General features: G+C 40.3%; 1 protein-coding gene and 1 long non-coding RNA gene across 3 annotated transcripts in view; one reads left to right on the top strand and one right to left on the bottom strand.

The window, feature by feature from the left end:
• The window catches only part of CCDC178 (coiled-coil domain containing 178), a 447,704-nt gene that overhangs the window by 274,853 nt on the left and 151,126 nt on the right, over window positions 1–21,725 (top strand). The gene's annotated exons all lie outside the window — the stretch shown is intronic.
• On the bottom strand, window positions 14,392–15,677 carry LOC143998347 (uncharacterized). Its single transcript, XR_013277871.1, has 2 exons — window positions 15,630–15,677; window positions 14,392–15,285 (listed from the first exon to the last, which is right to left on the bottom strand). It is a non-coding gene; the product is annotated as an uncharacterized LOC143998347 (long non-coding RNA).

The following is a 21,725-nucleotide window of genomic DNA, read 5'->3' as shown; positions in this document are numbered from 1 at the left end:
GTGACACGTCCAATTTTTGGAACGTTTTGGTGCATCAGAAGCCCATAGATTTCAATAGAAAACCCTAATGCAACACACTGTACAAATCTAAATGGGCCCTAACCAAAGACTGGGTGGCAATTATTTATGTCTCGTAAGCTATAGACCCGCACCGGTCAAAAAAGTAGGTGTATTATCAAAATTCAAGAAACTATCACAGATCAGTGGCTCTCAAGTGACTAAGGGCAGCAAGAATTTTATACAATGTAGCACTATTATCTATACACAGAAAAACTGTGTTTCATCTACAAAACCATAGTAAAAAAAAAGATGAGATTAGGATACTGTATATTCACAATTCAATAAATAAGAACAAAAAAATTCAAATACAGAGCATATCCATTTTAATGGCACAGTAAGAGAAATAATTTAAAGTCCACAGACTCATCTGGGTTTGCTGTGTGTTCATTTAAGGGTTATTTTTTATTTTTTTTGTTTGACGGAGGGTGGTTGGCCTAAACCATCAATCAATGGACAAATGAACTGTTTCTCTATGCACATGTGAATACTGAATAATAATACTATTATGTGGCATGCGCATACCTCCCAACTTTCCGAAATGGGAATGAGGGACACCTATTAACAAATGTATGTAGGCATAGGACACCCCCTGCCACGCCCCCCCTTAAAGGAAAATTGTATATTAAAAAAAACGATTGGTTAAACCCACAAGCACCTTTTAACACTATTATTCCTTTATATTGGCTTTTTGTATTTACAAATGCAGCAATTTAGAAATTGGATTGAAAGGTTTAGAATTGGGTAACACTTTTTGAAAGATAAATAGTACATTTTATATACAACTATATAGATCAGACTAAAATGAGGGACAAGTGAGGAGGAATGAGGGACAGAGGGCATTGTTCCAAATCGGGGAGAGTTCCTCGAAATCAGGGACAGTTGGGAGCTATGCATGTGTTTATACTGTATACAAGTGCAAAAGTCTTACTAGTTCATATGCTGCTTTATGATATTGCTATATTTCACTTCTCCTACAAATTTAAATTCCTACTGAAATTTCGAGCAATATTTTAAGCCCTGCCCAGTTTATCTCTGTAAACTAAAGAAGGGGGTGGTGTCCTGTAGTACTCTCCAAGGATAATGATGTTGCTCCTCCACAGATAGAGTATGGTGAGTGAGCATTGCCAACCAAGGACAGGAAGTGTGTTGGTGGCATCAGATGGAAATAAAGTCTGGAAAAAAACAAACAATTGCCACCAGCACATCAAAGGATTGGTAAACTGTGATATTATATATATATATATTCTTAGGTTTTAATGTGCTTTAAGGGAAACTTGTACTGAGAGAAATATGTAGGATTCCATTGTGGTTTATCTCGTGAAAATGCTGTTTGCCTTCTTAGTTCTACCTTCAGTTCTTTCTGAGTCACTTCCAAGAACCAGCATGTGGTAAGTGAAATTAGAGAGAATTTGGAACCCAAGATATGCATCCTTTATCTGCTTCAGTGACTGAGGACGTATTCAGTCCTTTGGATCAACATGACAACCGGCAACTACAATTAGCAGGAGAAGAGGTCAGCAATGGCAGCCTCCATTTCTCTCTCAGCACAGGTTTACTTACAATCATATCTTTACATACAATTAAGGATATGTATTCACTCCAAATCTATATGTTATACAGTGTGTATGCATTCATAAATCACAATATAATTAAAATAATTAGGTTATGTTTTACAATCAAGAATCAAAATATTATTTATATAGAATGGCATGGGTACATTTTATTGTTACTTTATTACCAAGTTGCAGCGTAACCAGCTGCACACTGCATGCAATCGCATGCCTAATTTGGACTGTAGAACAGCCCGTAAGAAAAACAATTCATTAACTTAGCGTAGGAAATACAAATGTGAGAATTAACATACTATCATGTCATCAAACAAAGGTCACACAGAGTCCAATGGTTTTAAGAAGGGAAATGCAGATCTTACAGCATTAGAAATCTGTTGCTTGAAGGAGAAGATGAGCATAATAGCTATTAAAAGATCTACATCTCTGAAAAAAACTGGTTTTGGGGAGATCTTAACTAAACCTAATTGCAACCACAGACTTTGGAATCTATTTATTGCATGGGGAGAACCCAGGATTAGGAATTTAGATGTACTTTTCTTATAGCAGAAGTAATTTACAGAACCCTATGTTAGCATGTTTCTTGTTTAGTTCTTAAAGCGACACTAAACTCTGGTTTAAAAATAAGAATTATATTGAGTATGTTTGCTTATTTCAGAAAAGTGCCTTCTATTACTCTCAGCCTCCTCTACATCTCTTAATATTTTTTTCTGATGCTGTTATCTCATATCCTGTTAGAAGGTGGCTATGTTTGTTCTCCATAGTCCCAATGTATGTAGGAATGTAGCCACGCTCTCTTGCTTACTCCTGAGACAGACTAGGTTCTATATGATGTGTAGTGTGCACAGAGCGGAGCACATGACTGCAACTAATCTGCACTGCTGGTTCCAAACAAACAGAAGCAAGAGGAGACGTTTCAGAGCTCACAAAAGACATCACAAGGATGCAGACAAAGAGAAAAAAAAGACTACATGGCCATTAATTAGTGCATGTGTATGGATTTTTTTTTTTAGAATAAGGATATTGTTTAGTGTCACTTTAGGCAATTTAGTCAGCTATCACTACATCACAGCATAAACATATTGGTACAAATAAAATGAACAAGTGTACTGTCATCTACAATAAGAGTTTTTTTATTTGTGCTAATTATTCTTCTTATTATTTATTATTATTATTATTATACAAGATTTATATAGCGCCATAAGGCAGACAGTACAATTACAATACATTTCAATACAGGAAGAATCAGAGTGCCATGCTTGTTAGAGCTTACAATCTAGGAGGGAGGGTCAAGTGATACAAAAGGGTTATAACTGTGGGGGATGAGCTGATGAAGAAAATAAAATAACAGTTGTTAGGTGGAGGCAGGATAGGTTTCTCTGAAGAGAAAAGTTTTCAGGGATCGCCTAAAAGTAGATTGATTTGGAAATAGTCTGACAGATTGGGGTAGGGTATTCCAGAGGATGGGAGTGGCTCAGGAGAAGCCCTGGAGGTGAATATGGGAGGAGGTGGTGAGGGAGCTAGAGAGCAGGAGGTCTTAAGAGGAATGAAGAGGACGATTAGGTTGGTATTTTGAGACTAGGCTAGTGATTTAGCTGAGGGTAGAGTTGTGGATGACTTTGTAACTTATTGTTAGTGTTTTGAATTTAATTCATTGGGTGAGTGGCAGCCAGTGGACGGATTGGCAGAGAGGGGTAGCAGACGCTGAGTGGTTTGTAAGGTGAATAAGTCTAGCAGCAGTATTCATGATGGACTGAAGGGGGGGTAGTCTATTTAAAGGTAAGCCAATGAGGAGGTAGTTGCAGTAGTCAAGGCGAGAGATAACCAGGGAGTGAATCAGGAGCTTTGTGGTTTCATTGGTTAAGAAGAGATGTAGTTTGAAGATGTTGCGGAGGTTGAGGCAGCAAGCTTTAGAAAGCGATTGGATATAGGGGCAAAAGGAGAGTTCAGAGTCCAGGATAACACATAGCACCCTGGCATGTGGAGATGGGTGGATGGTTGTGCCATTGCTCTTGGCAGAGAAGTAGGGGGGAGTAAATACTGTGAGCTCGGTTTTGAACAAGTTGAGTTTGCAAATGAAGAATCAGATGACAAATATTTGAACTTTAATTTGTAAGCTGTGTACAATTATAACTATAAGTTGTGTACAAATAACCCATTAATGGAGTATTATGATAAAGCCAAATAATACTGAGTAATATACTGTAAGTTTATTTTGGCTGAAAGTTTTCATATGAAAGCCTACAGCTGAACTCCAGGCATACAGTGGCTTGCGAAAGTATTTGGCCCCCCTGAACATTTCAACCTTTTGCCACATTTCAGGCTTCAAACATAAAGAGAGAGAAATAATTGTCAATGAGACAAGGAATATTAAACTAGGTGCATGTTGGAAAAGGCACATGCATATATATAAATTGTATCTATTGTGATGTAAAGATACCTAAATATGTGTAGTTCTTTTTTGGGGAAGTGGTTATGAAAAATGACCCTCCTCAAACAGGATAATGCACTAGCATGTAGGTAAATAAGAGAACTAGAACCTTTGCTAGATGGAAGAGTGGGTTTGATAATGAAGTTAACAGTGCCTGCAACCAGGACAGGACCTCTGTGAACAGAAGGGATTCCCTTCCTGAGAAATTAACCAGAAATCTAATCAAAGTATTTGGGAGCAGAGGAACTGCTGCAACCAACATATAACATTAACCATAAATATATAAATATATACAGTGCCTTTGCGAAAGTATTCGGCCCACTTGAATTTTTCAACCTTTTGCCACATTTCAGGCTTCAAACATAAAGATATAAAATTTTAATTTTTTGTGAAGAATCACCAACAAGTGGGACACAATTGTGAAGTGGAACGAAATCTATTGGATATTTTAAACTTTTTTAGCAAATAAAAAACTAAAAAGTGGTGCGTGCAAAATTATTCGGCCCCTTTATTTTCAGTGCAGCAAACTCACTCCAGAAGTTCAGCGAGGATCTCTGAATGATCCAATGTTGTCCTAAATGACTGATGGTGATAAATAGAATCCACCTGTGTGTAATCAAGTCTCTGTATAAATGCACCTGCTCTGTGATAGTCTCAGGGTTCTGTTGAAAGCGCAGAGAGCATCATGAAGACCAAGGAACACACCAGGCAGGTTCGTAATACTGTTGTGGAGAAGTTTAAAGCCAGATTTGGATACAAAAAGATTTCCCAAGCTTTAAACATCCCAAGGAGCACTGTGCAAGCGATCATTTTGAAATGGAAGGAGTATCAGACCACTGCAAATCTACCAAGACCTGGCCGTCCCTCTAAATTTTTAGCTCAGACAAGGAGAAGACTGATCAGAGATGCAGCCAAGAGGCCCATGATCACTCTGGATGAACTGCAGAGAACTACAGCTGAGGTGGGAGAGTCTGTCCATAGGACAACAATCAGTCGTACACTGCACAAATCTGGTCTTTATGGAAGAGTGGCAAGAAGAAAGCCATTTCTCAAAGATATCCATAAAAAGTCTTGTCTAAAGTTTGCCACAAGCCACCTGGGAGACACACCAAACATGTGGAAGAAGGTGCTCTGGTCAGATGAAACCAAAATCGAACTTTTTGCCCACAATGCAAAACGATATGTTTGGCGTAAAAGCAACACAGCTCATCACCCTCAACACACCATCCCCACTGTCAAACATGGTGGTGGCAGCATCATGGTTTGGGCCTGTTTTTCTTCAGCAGGGACAGGGAAGATGGTTAAAATTGAGGGGAAGATGGATGCAGCCAAATACAGGACCATTCTGTTGGAGTCTGCAAAAGACCTGAAACTGGGACAGAGATTTATCTTCCAACAAGACAATGATCCCAAACATACAGCAAAATCTACAAAGGAATGGTTCACAAATAAACGTATCCAGGTGTTAGAATGGCCAAGTCAAAGTCCAGACCTGAATCCAATCGAGAATCTGTGTAAAGAGCTGAAAACTGCTGTTCACAAACGCTCTCCATCCAACCTCACTGAGCTCGAGCTGTTTTGCAAGGAAGAATGGGCAAGAATTTCAGTCTCTCGATGTGCAAAACTGATAGAGACATACCCCAAGCGACTTGCAGCTGTAATCGCAGCAAAAGGTGGCTCTACAAAGTATTAACGCAAGGGGGCCGAATAATTTTGCACGCCCCACTTTTCATTTTTTTATTAGTTAAAAAAGTTTCAAAAATCCAATAGATTTTGTTCCACTTCACAATTGTGTCCCACTTGTTGGTGATTCTTCACAAAAAATAAAATTTTTATATCTTTATATTTGAAGCCTGAAATGTGGCAAAACGTTGAAAAGTTCAAGGGGACCGAATACTTTCGCAAGGCACTGTATATTAAAGAGATACCCTTTTAAAATGATGTACAGTTATTGTAATACATCTTTGCAATTCATTTTCTCGTATGTACATTGTGAGGCATAGGTTTGATTAAAGATCATTCAGTGCCAGTGGGTTATGCTTCCTATACCCAGGAGTAGGGCACTAGGTGCAAATAAAAACCAAAGAAAAACAAAACAAAATAAAACTGAATAGGCAGCTAGGATGATACTGTAGCTCCCCTGGGCAATTTATGCAATTCTAAATGATATAATTAAGAATCTTACAGGAAGAAAAAGTATCTTTTTACCCCAGCACAAAAAGTCTTGTGAGAATAAGCGTAATGCTGTGTACACACAATTGGACTTTCCGGCAGACTAGGTCCGACGGACTTTCGGCAGACTTCCGACGTACTTTCCGAATGAACAGACTTGGCCACACACAATCACACCAAAGTCCGACGGATTTGATTGTGATGACGTACGACCGGACTAGAATAAGGAAGTTCATAGCCAGTAGCCAATAGCTGCCCTAGCGTCGGTTTTCGTCCGTTGGACTAGCCTACAGATGAACAGATTTTTCAACTGCACTCAAATCCGTCGGAAAGATTTGAAATGTGTTCTAAATCTAAAGTCCATCTGATTTTTCAACAGCAAAGGTCCGATGAAGCCCACACAAGGTCGAATTGTCTGACGGATTTGTTACGTCGGACCTTTGATGCCAAAGTCCGGCCGTGTGTACACAACATAAGGCTAGACCCTTCCTCAACTCTAAGCTTGACCTCCTAACTCATGGCATTATCATTACAGTTCTCCACCAGGAAAGGTTTAGGATTTACAATCCAACCTCTTTACCATTTCCAAAAAAGGGGTATTCATCCCATCCTGGGTCTCAAAGAATGAAATGGTTATGTTAAAATCAAAATATATAGGATGGAGTCCATTTATTCTCAAGTATTTACAAGTTCAAGAAAGGTCCTTGTGCTTGTTCTTCTCTGCCTCAAGGAAATCCCAGACTTTTCAGGACAACACTCAGGTGACATTTCATACTTTGCAGGATTTCCGTTGCATAGTAAATGCCAAGAAGTTCAGTTTGACACCAACTCCTCATCTTGAGCATCTGGCTTTAATCTTAGACACCAAGTTGGTGAAGGATTTTATTCTCCTTGATAAACTTCAGGACCATGTCTGGAGTCTGTCACAACTACCATCCTCTCTTTATTTTGTGGTGTTTAGGCCTGATGGTTTCCTCCTTTGAAGCAGTCTCTTTTGCTCAGTACCACACTCGGACCCTCCAGCAGTAAATTCTGTGCAAGTGGAATAAATGGCTGTTCCTAGACAAAGAAATGTATCTCAGTTCCTGCTCCAGAGTGTCCTTGTTGGTGGTATCTGATGTTCCTGTCCTTCTGTGCAGACAAGTCCTTTCTTATCCATCAATGACTTATAGTTAGAGCTCAATGAAAGCTCTTTTTCTTCTGTTGGGGGGTGGGAGGGGGGTTTAAGGTGGAGTTTTCTGAACTTTCTGTTCAGGGTCAATGATCCAAAGAAGAAACTTTGTTTTGGCTAATGTTATGAAACTCCAAGCCATCGGGTTGTCTCTTTTCCACAGGACAGATCTTCTGCAGGGTAATCCCTTGAGGACAATGCCATGGCAGTGGCAATTGTAAAACACAAAGGTGGCACCAAAGAGCTCAGCAGCGGCAAAGGAGGTTCATCACATTTTACTTTAGGCAGGGTGGTGTGTTCATGGTCTATCAGTGATCTCCATTCTGGGTGTAGACAACTGGCACGCAGCTTTTCCCAGCCGGCACAGTCATGGGCATCTGCAAATCTTTTTTCAGGGGGGGGGGCATCATTTTAAGGTCACCCATACTCCACCTATTTTTGACTGTCATTATCACGGCCAGAGACTGCATAGTACAGATACACCCAGATACATTATACCTCCCATACACACAGATTACACACAGATACAATACACCCCCATACACAGATACAATACACTCTCATACACCCAGATACATTACACCCAATAAGCCCAGATACATTACACCCCATACACCCAGATACATTACACCCCCATATATTACACACACAATCATTAGTAGGGAGAACTCCCCTCCAATCAATTTCTATATTGCAAGTTTCAGATGACACAGAGAATTAAATGGAATACTAACCCCAGAAAAAGCAGATGGAAGGCTCCAACAACAGCTGCACATGCCAAGCAGCTCAGATGAGGCTGGGCCCCCATGCGGTGGGTGTTCTTGGGGCCCTATCTAGAAGGGAGCACTGGGCCTCTCACACATGTCCAGACAGAGCACACACACCCGGTTGTCCAAGCCGAGGAGGAGGAGAGGAGATAAATCATTAGTGATCTGGTCGGGCTGAGCATTAGCAGATGCTGTCCATGCAGCAGGTGAAAGGTAACAGGCAAGCTGCAGGAGAACTTTGTGTTCCCTGCCTCTGGCTGCTCCCCTGCCTCTCCCCTCAGCTCAGGGGCTGCAAACACCATCATTCGCTGACACTACATGTTGTGTATGTGACGCCCGGCCCTGGGACAAGCAGCACAGCGCCCCCGACTGATTGTGCGCACTTGCCTATAAATAGGACGTGGGGCACTTGACCCCACTTGCCCCTAACAGCGGACGCCCATGGGCACAGTCAAGATCCGGGGGCATGGTCCATTCATCTGGACATGTTCAGACAGATGTGCTCAAGGAACTCTGGATGTGGATATCCTAGCCTCTCATCTCAATACCAAATTACACAAGTTGTTCATGAGATTGAGGAACCTCCAGACTTTTATGACACAAGCCTTAGTGGCAGCATGGGACAGATTTATTCTGATCTATGCATATCCTCCTGTACATTTTCTTTCCAGACATTATTAAGATACAATTAAGTTCAAAAGAATTCTGGTAATACTATTGGCTGCAGTTTGGCTTCAATGGGCTTGGAACACAGAGCCAATTCCTTTGCTAGGTGACAAACCTTTGTACCTTTGTAATCATCCAGATCTCCTATTGCAAGGCCCAGTCTTCCATACTGGTTCTAGATTGCTGACTTTAATGCCATGACTGTTGAAACCCAGCTGTTAAGGGATAGAGATCTGTCTGAGTCTGTTTGTATTATGTTGCAGACTCCTAGGTCTGCTTCGTGTAAGATCTACCATCACTCTTGGAAATCATACTTCGGATAATGTGAGTCCTTAGGAGTTCCTCTTCTGTTTTTTTCTGTGAGTAGGATCCTTTTCTTTTTGCAACAAGTTGTGGATCAATATTTAGCTCTTTGTAGAATTAAAGATCAGGTTTTGGCTGTTTTGTTTCAACAACATTTTGGCCAATCGTTTTTATATCTGCAGCTTTATTCAAGGAGGTACCCATGTTGTTCATCTTGTCAGACTGCCACATCTTTTGTAGTTACTTAATTTGGTTCTCAGAAAGACCTCCTTATTAAGAATATTCTGGAGATTCTGTTGAAGATGTTGTCTCAAAAGGTGCCTTTTTGGAGGCCATAACTTCAATCAGACAGGTGTCTAAATTGGCTTCCCTGTGCATTCCTCACCTTTTCTTTCTACCTAAGGTAGTTTCTGCCTTTCACGTAAAAAGGCTAAGTTCACCTTTTGTTCACTTTTTTTTTCTAAATTCCAGCTTCCCTATACCCTTACCAATAAAGCATCAATGTACTTCTTTTGCAAAAAAAAAAAAAAACACTTTCCATTTATTCTGCACACGCTTACCTCATTGTCTTCATAGCTGTTTAAAAACACTGCTCAATTACTTCTGCCTTACTTCCTGGACAGACTTTAGGTCATAACACAGGAAGAAGTCAACCTGATTTTATTATCACACAGCCTGCATCATCTACCCTCAGCTGGTCAACTTCTTCCTGTGTCATGACCAAAAGTCTGTCCAGGAAGTAAGCAGCAGTAATCAAGCAGTTTTTTGTTTTTTTTTAAACATGAAGACATGGAGGTAAGCATGTGTTGAATAAATGGAAAGCTGTTTTATATTTGCAAAATAAGTACATAAATGCTATTTGGTGATCAAAGGTGAACTTAGCCTCTACTGAAGATATTGTACTTCCATATCTATCTGTGACCCCTTCTTACCCCAAGCAAATAATTTTACAGGATTTCTAAATATTTATATGTTGTCAGGGCTATTAGGGTTTACTCTCAGACTACTTCATTCTTCCATTGAACTGGTCCCTGGTTTGTTGTGGTTGATGGTCCCTATAAGGGGCTTTCAGCTTCTTTTGCTATCTTCTCCTAATTTGACAAAACTATATGTGAGGCTTATGCCCTTAGACTTAACCACTTAAGGACCGCCTCACGTCGATATACGTCGGCAGAATGGCACGGCTGGGCACAAGCACGTACAGGTACATTGCCCTTTAAGTGCCCAGCTGTAGGTCGTGTGTGCGCCGCCGCCGGCGCACTTGCGACCCGGTCCTGAGCTCTGTGACCGTGGCCGCGGGACCCGTGGACCCGATCGCCGGTGGTGTACTGCAATCGGGTCACAGAGCTGAAGAACAGGGAGAGATAAGTGTAAACAAACCTCTCCTCGTGCTTTCTAGTGAGCCTGTCACTGATCGTCTGTTCTCTGTCATAGGAAAAGACAATCAGTGATGTCACACGCTAAGCCACGCCCCCACAGTAAAAAAGACACACACACACTTATCCCCTACATTACCCCCTAGTGTTAACACCTTCACTGCCAGTGGAAATTTTTACAGTAATCAGGGCATTTTTAATCGTTCTGATCGCTGTATTAATGCCAATGGTCCCAAAAATGTGTGAAAATTGTCCAACGTGTCCGCCATAATGTCGCAGTCACATTAAAAATCACCGATCGCTGCCATTACTAGTAAAAAAAAAATGAATAAAAATGCCATAAAACGATCCCCTATTTTGTAGACGCTATAACTTTTGCGCAAACCAATCAATAAATGCTTATTGCGATTTTTTTTCCAAAAATATGTAGAAGAATACGTATCGGCCTAAACTGAGGGAAAAATTTTTTTTTTAGATATTTTTGGGGGATATTTATTATAGCAAAAAGTAAAAAAAATTTAATTTTTTTTTCAAAATTGTCGCTCTATTTTTGTTTATAGCGCAAAAAATAAAAACCGCAGAGGTGATCAACTACCACCAAAAGAAAGCTCTATCTGTGGGAAAAAAAGGACGCCAATTTTGTTTGGGAGCCACATCGCATGACCACGCAGTTGTCAGTTAAAGCGACGCAGTGCCGAATCGCAAAAAGGGGCTTGGTCCTTTAGCTGAATATTGGTCCAGGGCTTAAGTGGTTAAAGTGGTTGCAAAGGTAATTTTTTTTTTTCAAATAACAGACATGTTATACTTGCCTCCACTGTGCAGCTCGTTTTGCACAGAGTGGCCCCGAACCTGGTCTTCTGGGGTCCTTTGGCGGCTGTCTCGGCTCCTCCCCGCAAGAACTATGCAAAAAAGGAGGGGAATTTTGGGACTTTAAATGAAGCACAAGTATGTGCCTCCATCCCGGTAATCGGTACGTAATAGAGGGAGTTTGGGACTTTAAAATGAAGCACTAGGATAATGGAGGTAGGTTTTAACCAAATTGAAAAAAATATATATAATTTTTTATTGATTGTTCGGTAACAGATCATAAAAAATTATAAAGATCAAATTCATAAAGTATATAGGCATAAGTACAGTAGAAGCATGATATATAGTATTCACATATAGCAGCACATAGTAGTAATAAATAAAATAATTGGGTAATATGGCATGGTAGTGCCTATGACAGCAAAACCGACATCAGCAAGTACATCCACATAATACATATGCATCCACTAGATGTAAAACAAAAATAAATTTAGTATATAGTTAAAAAAGTAAATTCATAACAAATTCATAAAGTATATAGGCGTAAGTACAGTAGAAGCATGATATATAGTATTCACATATAGCAGCACATAGTAGTAGTAAATAAAATAATTGGGTAATATGGCATGGTAGTGCCTATGACAGCAAAACCGACATCAGCAAGTACATCCACATAATAGATATGCATCCACTAGATGTAAAACAAAAATAAATTTAGTATATAGTTAAAAAAGTAAATTCATAATAAAATAAATATAGTTCCATATAAAGTATAACTGGGACATCATTTCAAAAGCTCGACGCGTTTCGTGGGTGTCTCCCCACTCATCAGGAGCTGATGCAAACAAAAAATTCCTATGGAATAGAATAAAGAATAATATAATATACTAACCATATAAATAAAAATAAATTAATGGGGATTTAATGCGTGTAAATGGTTAGCCAGGGCAGACTCACCAATCCGGATGAAAAGTGCAGTGTGCGGCAGTGGGCGTAGGGTGGGCCATGGGCAAGATCCCTCCCCGGGAACTGAGGCGGCATAGACATGGATGCGATATCAGGCGAAACCAAAAAGATACAGCAGTGTTGAAGAGCATCAGATATGGAATGTGTGGCAATTGTTGAAAACAACATATCTAAAAACAAAATGTTAATAGTATGTATGATTAATGAGAATAATGTGATGCAAAAGTAATTGAAAATTGATAGTGACCCTCAAAGAGTACAGAGAGAGTGCTGGCCATAAGCCAAGTATATACTATGTAGTAAGTATATGCAGATGAATGTAAACAGTGAATGGTGTGCAAAAATTAAAGAAATGTAATAGTGTAAAAGAAAGTGTGAGGCCGCGTACACACGCGGGGACTGTTCGCCCAACTTTGTCCGCTGAACAGTGTTTCGGCGGACAGTCCGCCCGTGTGTGGGCTTTCAGCGGACAGTTTCAGCGAACAGTTTGCTGAACAAGGTTTTTCGGAATTTCCGAAAAACTGTCCGCTGAAACTTGGTTTCAGCGAACAGTCCCCTCGTGTGTAGGCTTGTTCATCAAACTAATTTCCGCGCATGCTCAGAAAGGATTTACACGCTGAAAGTTGTAATGCAGTGTATAGGACGTTGTATTTTCCGTCCCGTCGTACGTGCCGTTCACGTCATCGCGCACGGTTTCAGCAAACTGTTCGTTCGTCGTGTGTGGGCAAGTCCGTCCATGCTAATTTTGAGCGGACTGTTTGCTGAAACTGTTTGACGGACAAAGTTGAGCGAACAGTCCCCGCGTGTGTACGCGGCCTCAGTGTGCAGTTTAACAAAAAGTGAAGAAAATTGATGAAGGGGTGTACATAGACCATGATAGACAAGGAGAGTGACAGAATTACCAGTCAGCAAGAAAAGAAAAAGGTGTGAGTAGTAGGAGAAAAAAGATTTTTCACCTAAACATCGCTCCTAAAACACCAGCAGACAAGATATTAGGATGAGAGATCCGTCCAGCCGGCGTCCTGCCAATAAGGTCTGCAGACACCGGTCAGGGTGGCTCTGATAATAAAAGCCCCTTTAACTATCCACAGCTGATACTGATTGCACAACCAGCATGGAGAAAAAAAAAAAAAAATATATAAGGTAAACTTCAATGATAGTAATGGTAATATTTATAAAAGCTAGTATAGTGGCTTAAGACAAAAGGTAGTAACCATGAGCATAGGCAGGGTCAAGTACAATCAGACCAGAGATGAAGTGTGAGTAGAAAGAGAAAAGAGATTTTTCACCTAAAACATCGCTCCTAAAAACAACACCAGCAGACAAGACGGCCAGTGTGTGCAGACTCCATGCAGAGACCAGCTGCACACACAGCTATCTCCGAGTGGGGTTTAAATATGCCGCCAACGCCACGTGCGTGAAACATAGGGGGAGGAGCCACACCTAACCTGGATAAAAAAACCAGCGACAGGCGCGCCAGATCCCCCCCAATAGAGACACGGAGACGGGAATCACTAAAACGTCGGCGTGATGACGTCAAAGGTGACGTCACATGCACGACGTAGGACGCGTGGCGCCGATGCGCAAAGTAGAGTCCACCCGAACCTCCCAATCAGATGTGAAGGGGGAGGAGGGGGAGGACCAACTGGCGCATCGCAGTTCCAGCAAGGAAAGAAAAGAGCCCAGCAACACCCAAATACCCAACCGCCCCACACATAACAATAACCGCAATCGGCCAGCGAGTGTGCACTGGACCCTATTAATTAGATATCCAGGTGGGACGTTTATACGGTGTCGGTAATGCTGTCAATGTACAACATAAACATGAATAGAATAAATGTATGTAGGTACATAAAAAATACTAAAGACATCAGCAATATATAAATGGACCTCACGCCGGGAAGATAGGGGGACACTATCAATCCCGTATATCCAGGTACTTCCATCCCGATATATATGCAAAAAAGGAGGGGAATTTTGGGACTTTAAATGAAGCACAAGTATGTGCCTCCATCCCGGTAATCGGTACGTAATAGAGGGAGTTTGGGACTTTAAAATGAAGCACTAGGATAATGGAGGTAGGTTTTAACCAAATTGAAAAAAATATATATAATTTTTTATTGATTGTTCGGTAACAGATCATAAAAAATAATAAAGATCAAATTCATAAAGTATATAGGCGTAAGTACAGTAGAAGCATGATATATAGTATTCACATATAGCAGCACATAGTAGTAATAAATAAAATAATTGGGTAATATGGCATGGTAGTGCCTATGACAGCAAAACCGACATCAGCAAGTACATCCACATAATACATATGCATCCACTAGATGTAAAACAAAAATAAATTTAGTATATAGTTAAAAAAGTAAATTCATAACAAATTCATAAAGTATATAGGCGTAAGTACAGTAGAAGCATGATATATAGTATTCACATATAGCAGCACATAGTAGTAATAAATAAAATAATTGGGTAATATGGCATGGTAGTGCCTATGACAGCAAAACCGACATCAGCAAGTACATCCACATAATAGATATGCATCCACTAGATGTAAAACAAAAATAAATTTAGTATATAGTTAAAAAAGTAAATTCATAATAAAATAAATATAGTTCCATATAAAGTATAACTGGGACATCATTTCAAAAGCTCGACGCGTTTCGTGGGTGTCTCCCCACTCATCAGGAGCTGATGCGACCAAAAAATTCCTATGGAATAGAATAAAGAATAATATAATATACTAACCATATAAATAAAAATAAATTAATGGGGATTTAATGCGTGTAAATGGTTAGCCAGGGCAGACTCACCAATCCGGATGGAAAGTGCAGTGTGCGGCAGTGGGCGTAGGGTGGGCCATGGGCAAGATCCCTCCCCGGGAACTGAGGCGGCATAGACATGGATGCGATATCAGGCGAAACCAAAAAGATACAGCAGTGTTGAAGAGTATCAGATATGGAATGTGTGGCAATTGTTGAAAACAACATATCTAAAAACAAAATGTTAATAGTATGTATGATTAATGAGAATAATGTGATGCAAAAGTAATTGAAAATTGATAGTGACCCTCAAAGAGTACAGAGAGAGTGCTGGCCATAAGCCAAGTATATACTATGTAGTAAGTATATGCAGATGAATGTAAACAGTGAATGGTGTGCAAAAATTAAAGAAATGTAATAGTGTAAAAGAAAGTGTGAGTGTGCAGTTTAACAAAAAGTGAAGAAAATTGATGAAGGGGTGTACATAGACCATGATAGACAAGGAGAGTGACAGAATTACCAGTCAGCAAGAAAAGAAAAAGGTGTGAGTAGTAGGAGAAAAAAGATTTTTCACCTAAACATCGCTCCTAAAACACCAGCAGACAAGATATTAGGATGAGAGATCCGTCCAGCCGGCGTCCTGCCAATAAGGTCTGCAGACACCGGTCAGGGTGGCTCTGATAATAAAAGCCCCTTTAACTATCCACAGCTGATACTGATTGCACAACCAGCATGGAGAAAAAAAAAAAATATATATATAAGGTAAACTTCAATGATAGTAATGGTAATATTTATAAAAGCTAGTATAGTGGCTTAAGACAAAAGGTAGTAACCATGAGCATAGGCAGGGTCAAGTACAATCAGACCAGAGATGAAGTGTGAGTAGAAAGAGAAAAGAGATTTTTCACCTAAAACATCGCTCCTAAAAACAACACCAGCAGACAAGACGGCCAGTGTGTGCAGACTCCATGCAGAGACCAGCTGCACACACAGCTATCTCCGAGTGGGGTTTAAATATGCCGCCAACGCCACGTGCGTGAAACATAGGGGGAGGAGCCACACCTAACCTGGATAAAAAAACCAGCGACAGGCGCGCCAGATCCCCCCCAATAGAGACACGGAGACGGGAATCACTAAAACGTCGGCGTGATGACGTCAAAGGTGACGTCACATGCACGACGTAGGACGCGTGGCGCCGATGCGCAAAGTAGAGTCCACCCGAACCTCCCAATCAGATGTGAAGGGGGAGGAGGGGGAGGACCAACTGGCGCATCGCAGTTCCCGCAAGGAAAGAAAAGAGCCCAGCAACACCCAAATACCCAACCGCCCCACACATAACAATAACCGCAATCGGCCAGCGAGTGTGCACTGGACCCTATTAATTAGATATCCAGGTGGGACGTTTATACGGTGTCGGTAATGCTGTCAATGTACAACATAAACATGAATAGAATAAATGTATGTAGGTACATAAAAAATACTAAAGACATCAGCAATATATAAATGGACCTCACGCCGGGAAGATAGGGGGACACTATCAATCCCGTATATCCAGGTACTTCCATCCCGATATATATGCAAAAAAGGAGGGGAATTTTGGGACTTTAAATGAAGCACAAGTATGTGCCTCCATCCCGGTAATCGGTACGTAATAGAGGGAGTTTGGGACTTTAAAATGAAGCACTAGGATAATGGAGGTAGGTTTTAACCAAATTGAAAAAAATATATATAATTTTTTATTGATTGTTCGGTAACAGATCATAAAAAATAATAAAGATCAAATTCATAAAGTATATAGGTGTAAGTACAGTAGAAGCATGATATATAGTATTCACATATAGCAGCACATAGTAGTAATAAATAAAATAATTGGGTAATATGGCATGGTAGTGCCTATGACAGCAAAACCGACATCAGCAAGTACATCCACATAATACATATGCATCCACTAGATGTAAAACAAAAATAAATTTAGTATATAGTTAAAAAAGTAAATTCATAATAAAATAAATATAGTTCCATATAAAGTATAACTGGGACATCATTTCAAAAGCTCGACGCGTTTCGTGGGTGTCTCCCCACTCATCAGGAGCTGATGTGACCAAAAAATTCCTATGGAATAGAATAAAGAATAATATAATATACTAACCATATAAATAAAAATAAATTAATGGGGATTTAATGCGTGTAAATGGTTAGCCAGGGCAGACTCACCAATCCGGATGGAAAGTGCAGTGTGCGGCAGTGGGCGTAGGGTGGGCCATGGGCAAGATCCCTCCCCGGGAACTGAGGCGGCATAGACATGGATGCGATATCAGGCGAAACCAAAAAGATACAGCAGTGTTGAAGAGTATCAGATATGGAATGTGTGGCAATTGTTGAAAACAACATATCTAAAAACAAAATGTTAATAGTATGTATGATTAATGAGAATAATGTGATGCAAAAGTAATTGAAAATTGATAGTGACCCTCAAAGAGTACAGAGAGAGTGCTGGCCATAAGCCAAGTATATACTATGTAGTAAGTATATGCAGATGAATGTAAACAGTGAATGGTGTGCAAAAATTAAAGAAATGTAATAGTGTAAAAGAAAGTGTGAGTGTGCAGTTTAACAAAAAGTGAAGAAAATTGATGAAGGGGTGTACATAGACCATGATAGACAAGGAGAGTGACAGAATTACCAGTCAGCAAGAAAAGAAAAAGGCATATATATCGGGATGGAAGTACCTGGATATACGGGATTGATAGTGTCCCCCTATCTTCCCGGCGTGAGGTCCATTTATATATTGCTGATGTCTTTAGTATTTTTTATGTACCTACATACATTTATTCTATTCATGTTTATGTTGTACATTGACAGCATTACCGACACCGTATAAACGTCCCACCTGGATATCTAATTAATAGGGTCCAGTGCACACTCGCTGGCCGATTGCGGTTATTGTTATGTGTGGGGCGGTTGGGTATTTGGGTGTTGCTGGGCTCTTTTCTTTCCTTGCGGGAACTGCGATGCGCCAGTTGGTCCTCCCCCTCCTCCCCCTTCACATCTGATTGGGAGGTTCGGGTGGACTCTACTTTGCGCATCGGCGCCACGCGTCCTACGTCGTGCATGTGACGTCACCTTTGACGTCATCACGCCGACGTTTTAGTGATTCCCGTCTCCGTGTCTCTATTGGGGGGGATCTGGCGCGCCTGTCGCTGGTTTTTTTATCCAGGTTAGGTGTGGCTCCTCCCCCTATGTTTCACGCACGTGGCGTTGGCGGCATATTTAAACTCCACTCGGAGATAGCTGTGTGTGCAGCTGGTCTCTGCATGGAGTCTGCACACACTGGCCGTCTTGTCTGCTGGTGTTGTTTTTAGGAGCGATGTTTTAGGTGAAAAATCTCTTTTCTCTTTCTACTCACACTTCATCTCTGGTCTGATTGTACTTGACCCTGCCTATGCTCATGGTTACTACCTTTTGTCTTAAGCCACTATACTAGCTTTTATAAATATTACCATTACTATCATTGAAGTTTACCTTATATTTTTTTTTTTTTTTCTCCATGCTGGTTGTGCAATCAGTATCAGCTGTGGCTAGTTAAAGGGGCTTTTATTATCAGAGCCACCCTGACCGGTGTCTGCAGACCTTATTGGCAGGACGCCGGCTGGACGGATCTCTCATCCTAATATCTTGTCTGCTGGTGTTTTAGGAGCGATGTTTAGGTGAAAAATCTTTTTTCTCCTACTACTCACACCTTTTTCTTTTCTTGCTGACTGGTAATTCTGTCACTCTCCTTGTCTATCATGGTCTATGTACACCCCTTCATCAATTTTCTTCACTTTTTGTTAAACTGCACACTCACACTTTCTTTTACACTATTACATTTCTTTAATTTTTGCACACCATTCACTGTTTACATTCATCTGCATATACTTACTACATAGTATATACTTGGCTTATGGCCAGCACTCTCTCTGTACTCTTTGAGGGTCACTATCAATTTTCAATTACTTTTGCATCACATTATTCTCATTAATCATACATACTATTAACATTTTGTTTTTAGATATGTTGTTTTCAACAATTGCCACACATTCCATATCTGATACTCTTCAACACTGCTGTATCTTTTTGGTTTCGCCTGATATCGCATCCATGTCTATGCCGCCTCAGTTCCCGGGGAGGGATCTTGCCCATGGCCCACCCTACGCCCACTGCTGCACACTGCACTTTCCATCCGGATTGGTGAGTCTGCCCTGGCTAACCATTTACACGCATTAAATCCCCATTAATTTATTTTTATTTATATGGTTAGTATATTATATTATTCTTTATTCTATTCCATAGGAATTTTTTGGTCGCATCAGCTCCTGATGAGTGGGGAGACACCCACGAAACGCGTCGAGCTTTTGAAATGATGTCCCAGTTATACTTTATATGGAACTATATTTATTTTATTATGAATTAACTTTTTTAACTATATACTAAATTTATTTTTGTTTTACATCTAGTGGATGCATATCTATTATGTGGATGTACTTGCTGATGTCGGTTTTGCTGTCATAGGCACTACCATGCCATATTACCCAATTATTTTATTTACTACTACTATGTGCTGCTATATGTGAATACTATATATCATGCTTCTACTGTACTTACGCCTATATACTTTATGAATTTGTTATGAATTTACTTTTTTAACTATATACTAAATTTATTTTTGTTTTACATCTAGTGGATGCATATGTATTATGTGGATGTACTTGCTGATGTCGGTTTTGCTGTCATAGGCACTACCATGCCATATTACCCAATTATTTTATTTATTACTACTATGTGCTGCTATATGTGAATACTATATATCATGCTTCTACTGTACTTACGCCTATATACTTTATGAATTTGATCTTTATTATTTTTTATGATCTGTTACCGAACAATCAATAAAAAATTATATATATTTTTTTCAATTTGGTTAAAACCTACCTCCATTATCCTAGTGCTTCATTTTAAAGCCCCGCAAGAACTAAGCACCTTCACACGAGCTCTCTCGAATAGTGGTTAGTCCTTGCACCCGTGATACAGCTGCTGGCTATAGCCGCTCACTGTATCACTCGGCCCTGCCCCCGGCGCGCCGCATCATTGAATGTGATTGACAGCAGCACGAGCCAATGGCTGCGCTGCTGTCAATCCATCCACTCTAGCCAATCAACGGCCATACTGAGCGGCAAAGAGGAGATAGGGGGCGAGCGCAGCAGGTGAACGGGCTCAGGTAAGTGAAATGGGGGGCTGGGGGGGCCGGTATTGTCGGATGTTTTTTCACCTTAATGCATAGAATGCGTTAAGGTGAAAAAACAGAAACTTTAACAACCCCTTTAAAGAATCACCTTTTCCTGTTACCGCTCATTCTATTTGGTCAACAGCATCTCTTGGGCCTTCCATCATCAGGTCTTAGTTTTGCCAGTTTGCTCAGTTTTTCCATTCTGTAAGGCCATGACCTGGCCCCCTGTTCATTCCTTCACTGGGTTTTATAAAGTAGATGTGGTCATATCAGCCAATGCTAGCTTTTGTTTTTAAAGCCAGCGGCAAACTTTCTTGATGGCAAAGGCTCAGTTTGTTTTAGTTTTCATGCTGGTGTATTGCCTGCCCCTCTTGTTGGATACTGCTTGTTGAAGTCCCATTGGTACAGACTGATGTTCAATCCGAGATCAAGTAGGAAATTACATATTTACAAATAACAAGTATGAAGACTCTCATGCTAATATCCAAATAATATAGTACAAGTACTAGGAGTCACAGGGTGCTTTTATCAAAAAATTGCTTAGGAGACTGGAGCTCCACTTTAAGCACTGTAGACCTCCAATGGCTTAGAGATCATTCCCATCGGTAAAGAGTTTGAGTGCACAGTGGTGTGGGAGCATAAAAGGTACATTTATACATTTATTGTATATGGACTTTTTTGATATCTCACTTGGTAACTAAAGGACCAAGGCTTTGTTTACCATAGTGTGATTTCAGATACAACTTGAGTTGCACAGAATCGCATGGCATTTGAAAATGCAACTCAGCACGCAGCAATTTTTGAAAAGGTTCCTGTACAACTTTGATGCAATTCCAGCACAATTTTGGCCCCATAAAATATACAAACTACTTCAAAGTACAGTAGCATTCAAGTTGCACTACATAATTGGACTGAAAGTCGGATCATAATCAGATCACAGCAGTATGAACCTAGCTAGCCTTGTTATTCATTTATTTTCACAATGTGTGAATCACACTGAAAATCTTTGTTCATACTATTCTCTAAGCTCTGTATATCTGTGTATTGAGCAGTGCACCTGACGTTCTGGTTTAAATCGACCCTATCAACAGGTCAAAAAAAAATCTTCAAACAGTAATACAATGTTAAGGTGGAATCTTTAGGCCCCTTTCACACTGGGGCGTTTTTAAACAACTACTACAACACTAAAAATAGTGCCTGTATAGCGCCTGAAAAAATCTGGCCCCTTTGACTCCAGTGTGAAAGGGCTTTCACATTGGAGCAGTGCGCTAGCAGTATGGTGAAAAAAGTCCTGCTAGCCACATCTTTGGAGCGGTGTATAGTGAGGTTGATTTACTAAACAAATAGTCTTCACTTATTCAAGTGAATGTTTACCTTGGATATCCAATTATGTGCAGATTTTTG

This window comes from Lithobates pipiens, unplaced genomic scaffold (assembly GCF_037356315.1).
Source record: "Lithobates pipiens isolate NorthernLeopardFrog02 unplaced genomic scaffold, aLitPip1_a1.2 Scaffold_19, whole genome shotgun sequence".
NCBI classification, from domain to species: Eukaryota; Metazoa; Chordata; class Amphibia; order Anura; family Ranidae; genus Lithobates; species Lithobates pipiens.
This window is presented reverse-complemented; position numbering and strand designations above follow the sequence as displayed.